This window comes from Argentina silus (genome assembly GCF_951799395.1).
Source record: "Argentina silus genome assembly, chromosome: Y".
NCBI classification, from domain to species: Eukaryota; Metazoa; Chordata; class Actinopteri; order Argentiniformes; family Argentinidae; genus Argentina; species Argentina silus.
In genome coordinates, this window is record NC_139654.1 from 45,087,042 (window position 1) to 45,102,658 (window position 15,617).

At 41.0% G+C, this 15,617-nt stretch overlaps 2 pseudogenes across 2 annotated transcripts in view; both read right to left on the bottom strand.

The window, feature by feature from the left end:
* Window positions 1-7,183: 7,183 nt before the first annotated feature.
* LOC310824150 (cytochrome P450 3A27-like) overlaps window positions 7,184-15,617 on the bottom strand; it is a 143,580-nt pseudogene continuing 135,146 nt past the window's right edge. The window contains exon 11 of the transcript in view: window positions 7,184-7,300. The product of the transcript in view is annotated as a cytochrome P450 3A27-like (transcript). The remainder of the gene's footprint in view (window positions 7,301-15,617) is intronic.
* Window positions 8,049-12,086, bottom strand: LOC310823678 (cytochrome P450 3A27-like; annotated as a pseudogene). Its single transcript has 5 exons — window positions 11,981-12,086; window positions 11,783-11,858; window positions 11,412-11,572; window positions 8,418-8,637; window positions 8,049-8,214 (listed from the first exon to the last, which is right to left on the bottom strand). The product of its transcript is annotated as a cytochrome P450 3A27-like (transcript).

Here is a 15,617-nt window from a genome sequence, read left to right on the forward strand (position 1 = left end):
TGAAATGATGATATGCTGCCCTCTTGTAGACAGACAAGATTACTTGAAGTACACATATTTTAGTGTATGTGAAACCAACCTATTCACTTCCTAAAAGGCTGCAGTCACAGTGCAGATCAGCATTACCACACACAGACAGACTTCTATGAGAAACTCCTACCCTAACCCTCACCCTATGACTGAAAGGAGAGATGGAATTGAGATGGTTAACAGGTGTGCTTCTCCTAGGACTATTGACTACCCCAAATGTGTAGGACGTGGCATAAAATGATCTTTACCTGTGTATTGTTGCATCATACAACATCTGTAGCTATATGTCGCTATTTCTTTGTTAGGTCATCTCTGTGATGTATGGCAAGGCAATGTGTGGATGTGAAACCATATCATTGATTATTGTTTCTCTTTCTCAGTTTCACTCTTTCTAAATCAATAAACCTGAAGTCAGACTGACATTCTGTCTCCAGACTCTTGGGAGGTGTTTAGAGGTGTTCAGCTATGTATGAGGACAGAGCAGGTGTCTATAAGTATTAACAGATGTTTGTTTCTTTGTCGCCACAGCCTACCTGAGTATTGCTGCTGACCATGTCCATCCCTTTATGACCACAGTGTACCCATCTTCTGATGGCTACTTCCAGCAGGATGTGGTGGAACGGGGGATTCACATCATGGAGATGCAGCCTACAAATCTGCAGCAACTGCGTGATGCCATCATGTCAATATGGACCAAAGTCTCTGAGGAATGTTTTCCAGCACCTTGGTGAATCTATGCCACAAAGAATGAAGGCAGTTCTGAAGGCAAAAGGGGGTCCAACCCGGTACTAGCAAGGTGTACCTAATAAAGTGGCCGGTGAGTGTATGTGTGTGCTCTACAAACATTCTAAACCATAACTCGTCTTACTGAATGAATACTTTATTCAGGTTTGGCCATTCAAAATAAATCTGGCTTCAGCCCCGCAGCCACGCTGGTGACTTGGTTTTTTACCTTTTGAATTCTCCTGACTGTTAATACACAGTTCATTTCAGCAAATTACCATTGCCCAGCTGTGGATAGACATCTGAGGAAGGAACATAAAGGGAGAGGTCCTGCTCAATGTAAATCAATCAACCAACCTATCAATGAATCTACAATCTAAACTGTTGAATCTATCAAAACAGTTTTCCGTTAGCCCACCTTTGCATTGTGTTCGCTGTCTACTCTGCCAAGTGTGGCTGTTGGGTATTGAACTCGGGTCTGTTTACCCTTGGAAAAGATGGGAAAACTGTAGATAGATACAGAGGTAAGAAAATGAACCAGATGAACAAAAAAGAAACACTAGAATTGTAACTCAAAATGATCAAAAAATCTCAAGTAAGTTTGATGGCACTTCTCTCCTGTTCACTAATTACCTTTTCACTGTGACTAAAGCTTTGTTCCCTTGTTTTCTCCACTCCCGTTATTACTTTCACCTGATCCTCCCCTTCACAGTATATTAAACAAAATGTCTCATTTCTATTTTTGGCATCTGTCCATTATTCTTCATCAGTCTGGGGAATCTCTTACTTTTCATCATACAATATTTTGGTTGTTTTCTGGGTCTTTTAAAGCCATAGTCCACCCATTCAATCATTATTGTATGTTTTTCTTATTTTGGTTCAAGACTATGCATCTGTAACCTTTGATAAGCCTTCATCACTTTGTTACAGTACTTGGTTTTGTAATGGCAAAAAATATTTGTACTATTTTGTTTTAGTTTTATATTAAATGTATTGACCTTTCTGTGACCCAATGTACTTTGTTATTTTTAATTGTGAGACTGAGGAAGAACCAAAACCGACTGCTCCTTCTCTTGTATCAAAGATGTTATGTGACCTTGGAACACTCCTAACTGCAGGCTGAGGTTTGAGATAGTGGCTCACAACACCTACGCTTCTTTCCCAGCTTCTTGGTCAGCAAACAGGTGCAAGATATGTTTACCCCAAGACCTATGACGTATGAGCATTGGAGTTAAGGATGGTCTTCTCCTCAGCCACAGCATCAGTATCTGAATCCACACTGTTGGTGAAGGAATGCTGATCCAGCTGACCAACGTTGTATAATACTTTCTATATGCATTAAAACTCTCAACTGAGACCAAACATCGTTTGTTGTTGTTCACTGAAAGATTTCCATAACAATCTGAGGTTACTTTTGATTGACGTTGGCATGAAATATAATGTGGGAAACATTGATTTCCGTTGATGGCAGTGAATGACAATGTCGGCCAGCGATGGCTGTAGCAAAGTAAAGAAGGCTTATTATAGGTTGCAGTCACTCCTGGCCCACACCACGACTAGACTAATTCCATTATTAGACCAAGATGAACGAAAGTTCATCCAAATGTTGTCATTCTCTTTAATAGCTGCCTTATACTCCACAGACAGTTTTTCCTCTCCATGTTTTTGTTTTCTTTCGCTAGTATCTTCTTCATCTGCCCATGTTTCATCAGTGTGGAGATCCGCTTTCTTCTCCTCATCCCCCTTTTGATATTTTTTCAGGTCACCTGTTTGGACACTTTCACTGTCATGACTATGATGCTGGCTGGAAATCAAGTGCAGATGCTTCAAGAAAATGGAAAAACAGACAAAGTGGTACTGTTGAACAAAAAAACAACTATTTTATCAGAAAAAAGTCTGATCATATTTATACTTTTTTTTTCAAAGATATCTTATCTTCATCTGACCTCTTCGCAACAATGTTACTGTGCTAACTGCTAAACTCTGACCTTCTAGAATATCACAGAGCTGGCTTGGATTAGAAGAAGTTTATTTTTCCAGAAGGTACTTTGTTTATGGTGTCAGGTGCATAAAGGCATTTTTTTTTTTATTCCTCTGGGAACCTTGTCATTTTTCGCCTCAAACAGCGGAGCTCCACCCAACCCACACCCTTGTGCCGCCAGTCAGCGAAAACATTTTTTTTAGATTAGATTCAACTTTATTGTCATTGTGCAGAGTACAAGTACAGAGACAACGAAATGCAGTTAGCGTCTAACCAGAAGTGCAAAATAGCAGAAAGTGCAATGAACAGTATTTACAGGTAGTGCAATATATGAGCAGTAAGTAGTGCAGTATAACATAAGTAGTGCAGTGTAAGCAGTATATGAGTAAGCAGTAGCATTATAAGCAGAATAAATAAGTTACAGTATGAACAGTGTAGCAGCATATGAGCTGTATAGGTAATGCAGTATATATGTATTAACAGTAACATAAGGTAGATAGCAGAATAAATATAAATATGGAATGCCATATGAACAGTATAAACAGGTATGCACAGTATGTACAGATATGTGCAGTGTACTAACAGTAGTATTAAGAAAATATGAACAGTATGGACATATGTACAGAAGAGCAGTGGTATTGAGTAAGAGCAGGGGAGGGGAGTAATAGTGCAATTGTCCGGGGGGGGGTGCAGGGGTTGCAGGGGTTGGTAGGTTGTCACGTAGGTGCAGTGTTCGAGTTCAGGAGGTACACTACTTTACGTTCCACAAACAGTCTACGTTCCAAGGTAAAGTCCGATCGTTTCCATTGAAATGGTTTTGGGTTCTTTGTTTTGTTAGGAATACTAGGATATTTCATTTTTATTTCGTTTTTATTCGTCTAGGAACGTTGTCTTTTTTCGCATCAAACAGTGGACCTCTACCGCGTATTCTCTTTGATCGTGTTAGAGCGGGCGCTGTTTTGAATAATTCCAAAGCCGCGCTCATGTGTCCGCTACGTTCCAAGGTAAAGTCCGATGTTTCCATTGAAATGGTTTTGGGTTCTTTGTTTTGTTAGGAACAATGGGATATTTCATTTTTATTTCGTTTTTATTCCTCTGGGAACGTTGTATTTTTTCGCATCAAACAGTGGACCTCTACCGCGTATTCTCTTTGATCGTGTTAGAGCGGGCGCTGTTTTGAATAATTCCAAAGCCGCGCTCAAACATCCGCTACGTTCCAAGGTAAAGTCCGATCGTTTCCATTGAAATGGTTTTGGGTTCCTTGTTTTGTGAGGAACTCATTTTTATTAATTTTTCCTCTGGGAACCCTGTCTTTTTTCGCCTCAAACAGTGGACCTCTCCCGCGTATTTTCTTTGATCGTGTTAACACATCTCCAAATGTTACGTACAGTGGGGGAAATAATTATTTGATCCCCTGCTGATTTTGTTAGTTTGCCCGATTACAAAGAAATGAGCGGTCTATAATTTTTATGGTACTTTTATTTTAACAAATAGACACAGAATATCAAAAAAAAAGTCCAGAAAAACATATTATATAAAGTTATAAATTAATTTGCATTTGATGGAAGGAAATAAGTATTTGATCCCCAAGCAAAACATGACTTAGTACTTGGTGGAGAAACCCTTGTTGGCAAGCACAGAAGTCAGACGTTTCTTGTAGTTGGTCACCAGTTTTGCACACATCTCAGGAGGGATTTTGGTCCACTCCTCTTTACAGATCCTCTCCAAATCCTGAAGGTTTCAAGGCTTTTGCTTGGCAACTCGAAGCTTCAGCTCCCTCCGCAAATTTTCTATAGGATTAAGGTCTGGAGACTAGCTAGGCCACTCCATGACCTTAGTGTGCTTCTTCTTGAGCCATTCCTTTGTTGTCTTGGCCGTATGTTTTGGGTCATTGTCATGCTGGAAGACCCATCCACGACCCATCCTCAGTGCTCTGGCTGAGGGAAGGAGGTTCTTGTCCAAGATCTTACGGTACATGGCCCCGTCCATTGGCCCCTCAATGCAGTGAAGTCGTCCTGTACCCTTAGCAGAGAAACAACCCCAAAGCATAATGTTTCCACTTCTGTGTTTGACAGTGGGGATGGTGTTCTTGGGATTGTAGCATTCAGCATTTCTCTCCCTCCAAACACGAAGAGTTGAATTTATGCCAAAGAGTTCAATTTTGGTCTCATCTGACCACATCACCTTCTCCCAAGCCTTCTCTGAATCATTTAAGTGTTCATTGGCAAACTTCAGATGGGTCCACTGCTTCACATGTGCCTTCTTGAGCAGGGGGACCTTGCGGGCACTGCAGGATTTCAATCCGTTACGGTGTAGTGTGTTACCAATGGTTTTCTTGGTGACTGTGGTCCCAGCTGCCTTGAGATCATTACCAAGCTCCTCCCGCGTAGTTCTGGGCTGATCCTCACCCTTCTCATGATCATCCTTACCCCACGAGGCGAGATCTTGCATGGAGCTCCAGGCCGAGGGCGATTGATGGTTATTTTGTATTTCTTCCATTTTCTGGAATTGCACCAACAGTTGTCTCCTTCTCACCAAGCTTTTTGCTGATGGTCTTGTAGCCCATTCCAGCCTTGTGCAGGTCTACAACTCTTACCCTGATGTCCTTTGAATGTTCTTTGGTCTTGCCCATGGTGGTGGAGAGGTTGGAATGGAAGAGATTGATTCTATTGACAGGTGTCTTTTATACCCATAACAAGCAGAGATTAGGAGTACTTTCTTAAAGTGACAGGAGTAATCTGTGTGCCTCATGGGCATATAACCGGTCTGTATGAGCCAGAATTCTTGCTGGTTTGTAGGGGATCAAATTCAAATCAATTTATAACTTTATATAATGTGTTTTTTCTGGACTTCTTTGTTGATATTCTGTCTCTATTTGTTAAAATAAAAGTACCATAATCATACCATAAAGTACCATCAAATAATTATTTCCCCCACTGTATAGGCCTAATATCTAGACCGTTGATGGGCACACTTGTTACTTGTCGCTTTCAGAACCCTGGACTGGGCTCGGGCTGTATATTCATATAGTTCCGTTAATTTGCCTAGCCTACTTTCCGTGATTTAATGTGACTTTTGTAGTGTGTTATAGCCTCTGCACTGATGATATTTATTTCACATTTAAAGAAATACAATTGATAAAACCTGATTAAACTTTCCTACAAGTTAACAATGTGCCGAATGCTTGTATTTTGATAAAACATGCAAGTTATTGAAGACACGTGTCTGTCTCATTTTTTTTACTTTGTTGCAGTATAGGCCACCTCAATGTAGCGTTCTGTGTCGCGCTGAAGCGTATGAAGTGTATTCAGTTATGGGGTTTACTGTACATACTTTTTCTCTGCACTGTTCCTGCTGCAGAGGATGCGTAAACGATTTTCCCATGTTGTTTTTTGGTTGTGGTCTGTGTTTATACATTTAGGCTATTAGTTGTATCCTACTTTTCAGTTTTACAAGTCAAATCTTATGACAGATGAGATGGCACTTCAAACGATAAAATGCAGGTACATTTTGATTACTGCTGCACTACGATACCCATAGATAGACCCAATACATTGGTAACTGCACTACTTATACAGCTCATATACTGCTTATACTGTTCATACTGCATTCTATATTTATTCTGCTTATAATGTTACTGTTAATACATATATTGCTTATACTGCACTACTTATACTGCTCATATACTGCTTATACTGCTCATATACTGCTTATACTGCACTACTTATACTGCTCATATATTGCTTATACTGCTCTACCTGTATATATTGTTCACATTGCACTCCTTTTGCACTTCTGGTTAGACGCTAACTACATTTCGTTGTCTCTGTACTTGTACTCTGCACAATGACAATAAAGTTGAATCTAATCTAACACCTATTCATTGTCATGTTTTGATGGCATATTGTTCATTCTCATGTTATGATTTAGTTTGTGATTATACACACGTTTTTAGCGTGATGATAGAGACCCACTACCAGACGAGTACAAAACATACACAAGTCACATGCAAATCCCTGCACTGCAGACGACAGACAACAACTGTCTCTGTACAACGAGTCCTGGACCTCCACTAATAGACAGATACAAAGAGAGCAGCATACAGTAGCAGCAGAGCCCAGAGGCGAGGCGAGGCAAGGCAAGTTTATTTATATAGCACATTTCATACACAGAGGCAATTCAAAGTGCTTTACGTAAAATAGATAAAAAGGAAAGAGCATGAAAAAAAAATTAGAATAAAAACGCATAAAAGACATAAAAAAAGAATAAAAGTCACAGTGCATTTTAGGGTCACAGTGCAATTATTAGCGCCAATTTAGTTTCAATTTAAGGCAAAAGCGAAGCCCTTTTTTTTTTTAAGCCCATTTTTGAAAGTAGCCAGTGTTGGGGCTTATCCTAGATCTATGTGTAACATAATAACTGAGAGACCTGCAGCAGGGCAGGTCCTCATCACTGGCTGTCTGCTTTGAGCTGGTTGTCGTTGGACTCCTGGCAGCGGGACAGCAGCTTGAGTTTGATGGGCCGTATGGGCATCAGAGTGTTCTGTAGGTCCATCTCAATGGGGATCTGGTGAGAGTTGACACACAGTTAAAGTATTGTAGCGAATGGCGGGGCAGAGCAGCTTGCCTTAAGCGGGTATCGAACTCGCAACCTTCCGCTTACAAACCGGCCGCGCTAGCCACAACACCAAGAGAGTTAACTCCCTTGGCGGAGCTGCTAACGGGCCTTACACAGGGTCGTTACAGTATGAAGGAACGAGTAAAACAGATGTCAGCGTTACACTATGAATGTTACCTAATACAGTGTCACTGTTACGTTCGGGTAGCATTGCACTATAAATTCAAATAAACTCAAACTCCTGGACAACGTCTCTTGGGTCGACATACATTAAAATGGCCCTATGAAGTCTCGAGGGAGTTTTGCAGAAATACAAATAGCTTTTTTTTAAATCTCACACTTCCATCATTTAGTTACTAAATTTTAGTAGGTAGCCTATACTGAGGATGATTGGCGCCTAGTACTGAAAAATGCAATCTGGGAAATTAAATGGGGAGTACATACTCATGCAGTACGCAAGTACAGAATTGTAGTATGGGGGTTCAAACCCGGGTCTCCCATGTGGAAGACACAAACGCTACTATTAAGCCAAGAGGACATCCTCAAGGTCTGAGGGCGACACTTCAGTTTACATGTCTCAGGCAGGGCTACCTCATCACGCGAGTGTGATTCCAAAATCACCTCTGCTACATATAGAAACGCAACAAAGTCATAGGTACAAAATTATATTTACAATCATTGTATCATTATTTTGTCTCACCTCTGTCTCTTTGCAGACGGTGAAGTTGAACCTCTGTAGAATCTCCACCATCGCCAGTTTCATCAATACCAGAGCGAATCGCATCCCGATACAGTTCCGTGGGCCCAACCCGAACGGCATGTAGGTGTATGGGTCGATGCTCTCCTTGTTCTCCTTACTGAACCTACACACGGAGAGTTCAGAGGAGGAGGGGTTAAAGAACATATCAATTAAATCACAGTAATATGATGGTTATACATGGTTGAAGAAACCTGTTTGTGTTTGGTCGTCGCATTTAGGTTTGTTTTATGGTTGTTTGTGGAACACTGCTCTTATCGTTGCTGTTGTGATTGATATTGTGGTTGTGGTTAAGATGTGGCCCATTACCTCTCTGGTTTGAACTCCTCTGGGTCTTCCCACACATCGGGGTCACGGTGCAAGGTCCAGATGGGTAACATGACAACCATACCCTTGGGGATGGTGATGCCGCTGATCTCAACAGATTTCTTGGCGACTCTTTCAAGTCGATGGGGTACAACCTGAGAGACTCGTTGATCACGCTGTCTAGATAGTCCATCTGCATCAGAGCCTCGTACTGGATAGGAGCCTGAACAGGGATATTACACTCACATGAGCACTAGTGATTGGTCGTTCACGTAGCCGTAGCCCAGAACTAACTCTTTTTCGTCGCAAATCTGAAGAGCTGTTAGTTTTTTGTGTTCTTTTTTTGGGAAATGAACACAGTACTGTACTTATTCTAATCTGCATAGCCTAATTTCATGACACCCGCATACAGAACGCCATTACTTTCAATGTACGTGTGTAATAGAGACTTGCTTTTTTGTTGTACATGAATAAACAAAAAAATCGCTAAATAATGTTATCTTGATAGTTAGAAGAAAATACATTTAGATTCCACTGAACAATGTAAATGATAGATGTACACAAGGATCAATCAGAAGTCAAAATGCCACTAAACTGGGCTGCTTTTAGTGGATTGACTGCTTGGAATACTGAATGTGCTATAGTCTATTATTTCCTCTCACAGTCGACAGACTACAAGAAAACTGTCAGGTGGTTCAAATGTGAATAACTTGGTATCCATTCCATTAACTGTGGCCGGGCAGCACCGAACAGCCCAGAGAACATTACCATGGTGCTTTTGAATATTAGGTCCCTATCTGGCAAAACCTTTATTGATCTTATCTCAGAGCGAAAGCTGCACTGTAATGTTTTTATCTGAAACCTGGCTAAACATGAATGCATGTCAGTCTATTAGAAGTAGGGAAAAAATATATTTTCGCTCCATTACTTATTTAGCCATGTCGCTGAGCAGATGAGAATTTCATGATGAATATGAATATGAATAGTACACCATCAACAGCTTCCTCCTGTGATAATGATTTAGTAACCAGCTTCAACACCAAACTAAGGGCAACTATCGACTCTGTAGCACCACTCAAACTGAAAAAGGCTGTGGCCAAATTTAAAAGAATTTGCAGAAAGTCTGAGCTGACAAAAACTGCAGGTCCACCTTGATATTCTTCGAGAGCATCTTTCTGCTTTTAATAAGGCAATAAAAAAAACGCCAAGCCGGATCATTTCTCAAAATTGATAATGAATCATAACAACTCAAACAGTGCTCTTTTCAACGATTGACAGCCTTATAAATCCCGCCCACAAGACACCTGGTGATCTGCTCTCCACCTACAAATGTGAGGAATTTGCAACATACTTCTGAGATAAGAGAACCAATATTAGGTGAGGAGGATCACTCAGGCAAGACCTGAAGATGTGTTTGATGACTTGTTACCCCACCTTCCACCACATGGAAGCACTATGAACTCTTTTGCAGTGGTCATACAGAAATGCTCAGCAAAGTGGGGGTCTGTTCATCTGCACCTAAAACTACCATGGTGAAACCCCTCCTGAAGAAAAGTAGACTCGCTAAGGACTGAAGAGTAGACTCTTCAGTCCTTAGCGATTTTAGGCCAATCTCCAACCTTCCCTTTTTAAGCAAAAAAATTATAATTCTTGAAAAAAAGGTGTTCAAACTGTTAAATAATCTCCTTCTTCCCAACTGTACCTTTGACATGTTCCAATCTGGCTTTTGTGCCGATCATAGCACTGAGATAGCACTATGTTGTTAAGTTATTAACTAGGTTCTTAATGACCTTAGAATTAATTAATTAATGCTGATGCCAAAATGCTCTTTGTCCTTGTCCTGGTCAAACTGTCTGCACACTTAAAGACACTACTTACAGTAACACTAAGCACCAGGCAAAAAAACAAGGTGTTACCATTGACTCAGATCTTAATTTTGAAACCCATATCAAGAATGTGACTAAAACATATTTGTATCACTTAAAGAAGAGTAAGTAAGTTTGCCGGAAATCTGCCATCGTGGAGAAATTCTGTCTGAAGTTGTCCAAACAACAACATCCTCCCTAATAATAATATATCCCCCCGAAATGAACTTGCAGTGTTGGACATTAGCTGTTGTTTTTCTGCATGCGCACACGATTGGGAGAGGCAGCCACCAGAGAAAGGTCAGTCTACTCCCCTAGAACACCCCTGGCACTCACAACATGTTTATATGCAAACCGAATGTCAGGTAGGACACTGCATTTTAAAAAGCGTGTTTTCCGAACCAAAACAGCGTTCGTAAATGAAATATTTATTCATAAGGGATTTATTATAAGGGATCTTGTTCCCTGATCGCTACCGATTAAAGATAGTCATTACAACCGTTAGGAAGCTTTTAGAAAGCTTGAATATTACATGGACCTTTACAGAACACAGCTGTAAAGATGCAACCTTTCCTCTCCCAGGCTGACACTGAGAGACGAATGCATGCTTGTATTACTAGCAGCCTTGATTACTGTAACACTCTCTTGTCTGGTCGACCAAAGAAAGCTCTTGGCAAATGATACAAAATGCAGCAGCACGAGTCAGATGGAGAGCACATATCACACAAGTCTCTGCACTGATTACCTGTTAGTTTTATAATTTATTTTAAGATGATTGTATTAGTTTAGAAATCACTCTATGGTCATGCACACCACTGCATGTCAGACATGCTTTTAAGGTATATACCCTGTAGATCCCTCAGGTCCTCAGGTACTGGCCTTTTAAGTATTCTGAAGATTCCAACAACACCTATCTACTTCCTGTTTCAAATGAATAATACTGGGCAGAAGTCTGCACAGGGATGCTACAGACACATTAGCACACTGCAAAATACTGTCACCTATCTAACCATCTGTAGGAGTCTGCAGTGCACAGGGGTTACACACTCATCAGTACCCTCTAAAACACTGTCACTATCATATTTCCTGTTCCACATGAATAGTACTATATAGGAGTCTGCAGAGGGGTTACCTTGTTGGGAAACACAGTGTCTATCTCCTCCTGCAGCTTGGTCATGATGTGAGGGTTGGTTGCCAGATTGTAGGCCAGGAAGGACAGAGAGCTACTGGTGGTCTCATAGCCAGCAAAGATGAACATCATTGCCTGGGACAAGATCTCGTGGTCACTCAATCCTATGATGATGGAGAGAGGGGGAGAATGAGAGGGAGGAGAGGGAGAGTGGGAGAAATGGGGTGGTAGGTGTGAGAAAGGGACGAAGTAGAGTATTTCCACGGTGTGTTTGTAGGTATAGGTGTTTGAGGCAGGTACTGTATGTGTGTGTTAGATGCTAGTATACAGTGTGTGTGTGTGTGTGTGTGTGTGTGTGTGTTTAAGGCAGGCACCTTTACTCTGCTCCTCTCCCTTTGAGTTGCTGTCTTTCTGCGAGTCTATCATCAGCTGCAGGAAATCTACCCGACTCTGGAAGCAGGCTTACGTCAGATCAAAATCACATGAGAACTACCAGATGCTACCAAATCTCTACAATTGTATTACACAATACTGGCTGAAGATCGTATATTTGATCAGTTATATTTACATACCTTCCTGGTGCTAGCCACGCGATTGGACTTGATCTTCTGAAAGACAGCGTAGAAGAAATCTGTGACCGAGGCAGGGAATAGGGATACCTCCATGTTTGCCATAACAGGACCCATGAAGGGGAAGAATGCTGGATGGACAGGAAATGCCACGGTTACAAACAGGAACAGGAAATACCATGATACGTGACTCCAATCCTATTCAATGCACAGCCCTGTCCAGAAACAACTCCTAGGCTCTATCCCTAGACACTTCTGTATCCAATCCACTCAGATCTCCAAGTGTCCAGCATTTAGGAACTAGAGGTTGGTTCTGGACACGGCCCATGTGTTTGTCAAATGAGTAGAGCGCAAACCATTGGCAGTGTGGTTTATGTCAGTCTAATCAATGAAATCAATAGCTTCATTTATTAAGCACAAAATGACTGAAAGCTATATGGGGGCAGTTGTACCGACTGTGAGGAACAGTGGGCTGAAGATGTCAAACTTGAGCATTTTCTTGAAGTTGGTCACAAAGGGGTCGGAGGGGTTGTGGAGGGAGTCGATGTCGACACTGAATGAAGTACTGACGACCACATCCATACTGTATGGTCCAAAGAACCTGGAACACAACCACACAATCTCTGACCACCAGAACCACAACCACAAAATTAAAGGGGGAGTTCACTGAAATTACAAATTCACCTTATCGTCTCGGAGATAAATACTCACTCCTTTAGTTCAATGGGCTCATCGTTATCAGCCGTCTTCTTCAGATTGCTGACCAAGTTACCAGAGTGCTGCTTCATGATCCTGAGCATCTGAGTTGGGAAGGATACATGGAAAAATATCATGATTGATACGTGGATTAATATGTGCAAAACATATATTAATATCATGTTTGAAACAGGAATTATTTTAATGTTTATATAGCCTGAGAATATACATCCATACAGGATACATTATGTATATAGTCAAAGAATAAGTGACTCCAAAGATGAACTATTATTCTATACTCTGTCATCTGACCACTGAACTTATCCAAGATAAGATCAAATATACTTTATTGTCCCGGATGAAAATTTGTCTTGGATTAATTAATTAAAGTTGCTGCTTCACACAACAACAAACAACAATGAATACACACTATACACATAGTACAAATCACACACACACTCTCACACACTCTCACACACACACACACACACACACACACACACACACACACACACACACACACACGCACGCGTCAGAGTTGTTAGTCATTCATTTATTTGTGTTGTATAAAGGAATGAATGAAAGAAGGAGAGGAGAGATGGGACTGTACCTCTTTGATCCGCCCACTGGTGAAGGAGGGAGACAGGACACTGCGGATCCGTCTCCATGCATCATCCTCAGCGATAAACACGGCGTCATACAGAGGCCCGTTGAGATAGATATTCTAGAAAAATTATTATTATTATATACTGCAAGATTAACCTAATATTAATAATGCTATAATAACAATGATATTATCTATTTAAGGAGCCCTTATGTTTTTTTCCCCATACAACAACTTCAATTTAGCGTATTACCCTCCTGTTAGTGAAAAGGGAGTAGCATTCCTTGATGAGGATGGTTTTGATCATGGCTGTGTCCATGATACACAGGATGGGCTGACGGCCATCATAGATCCTACAGACCAGCAAAAACAAAGATAGTTAGATATACACTCACAGAGCACTTTATGAGGAACACTATACTAATACTGGGTAGGGCCTCCCTTTGCTCTCAAAACAGCCTCAATTCTTCGTGGCATTGATTCCACAAGATGTTGGAAACATTCCTTTGAGATTCTGGTCCATGATGACATGATTGCATCACTCAATTCCTGCAGATTTTTCAGGTTCACTTTCAAGATGTGAATCTCCCGTTCTACCACATCCCAAAGGTGTTCTATTGGATTCAGATCCTGGGAAGGCCACTGAAGAACACTGAACTCATTGTCATGTTCATGAAACCAGTTTAAGACAACTTTTGCTTTGTGACATGGTGCATTATCATGCTGGAAGTAGCCATTAGAAGATGGGTCAATTGTGGCCATGAAGGGATGCACATGGTCAGCAACAATACTCAAATAGGCTGTGGCATTCAAGCGGATATATACCGTAGATAGAGACAGACAGACCCATCACAGATCCTGCACTCTTAGAAAAAAAGTGCTACCTAGAAGGGTTCTTCTTCTACTCTCCCTTTGAAGAAACCTTTTGGGTTCCATGTAGAACCCTTTTCCACAGAAGGTTATACAGTACCGTGCGAAAGTAATGGGACAGTGAAGCATTTTTTCTTCTTTTTGGAGTTGAAATGAGAACGTAGAGATTCTCATCTTTTATTTGATGTTATTTGTGTACATATTGGTTTATCATTCAGAAATTACAACATTTTTATGCATAATCCCCCTATTTCAGGCTACACTAAAGTGATGGGACAATTGGCTTGACAGGTGTGTTCGTCAGGTGTGTTCCATCACATAATTTGTGCAGTCTGCTATTGGTGTCTTGTCAACATGAGGACCAAAGAGATGTTATTGAAAGTCAGGGAAGCCATTATGATGCTGAAATATCAGAAAAAAATAGCCAAAACCTTAAACCTACCAAAATCAACAGTTTGGAACTTCATTAAAAGGAAAGAAAGCACTGGTGAGCTAAGAAATCGCAAATGGCAAGGAAGACTTCCAGTGGATAACCAAAAAATGCTCACCATAATTAAAAAAAAAAACTAAAAAAAACTGCCCCAAAGATTAGGAACACTCTCCAGGAGGTAGGCGTCAATGAGTCAGAGACTACCATCCGCAGAAGACTTCACCAGCAGAACTACAGAGGCTACACTGCAAGGTGCAAACCACTACTTAGCCACAAGAACACACTGGCTGTCTGCTGATTGACGCTTGACTGTAGATTGTCGCTTTGTGTCAAAAGAACTCCCTAACGCACACTTTTTCAAAGTAGGTGAATTCATCAGATCTGTTTGAAACATTGCATTTTATCCATGCACGACGACTGCTTAGATACTCGCAGCACAGTTGCCCCATATAAATTGCCCATGAGCGCGGAGCTTGTCTTTGTCACTGTAGCAACTTTGCTCCATCAGCGGGAGAAGCCGGTTCAACGCCCCTGTAAGCACGTTTCTCTAATTCCTTTGTTTCAGGCAAGCCACTGTGACGTCAGACGCCTTTACGCATACAGCTTTGCGATGCTTAGACAGTAATAACATAATTCATGTTTACATTTCTTTAATTTTCGACGCATTGTCGTTATTCGTGACGCATCAATGACCAATTGATTATATGGCAATGCAATGAAAAAAGCGTGTGGAAAACAGTGTTAATGACAGATTTGAGAAGCACATTTCTTCAATGTTGGCCGCATGGCATTCCTGTGCAGGTGACAATGGTAATTTTTCAAAACGACAAGGATATTTAAACACATGATTATTTGTTTGCTGTGCTCTATGGCCTCTGCTACAGACCTCATCGAAATGACACTTAGATATCTTAGGGTGTACATATCAAGTCTTCCCAAATGGTCTAGCGGATAGGAATCTGCCTTGTAACGCAGGGCGGCCCGGGTTCGATTCCCGTCATGGCAAATGTTTTTTGTAGAAAAATAAAATGAGTCCCAAC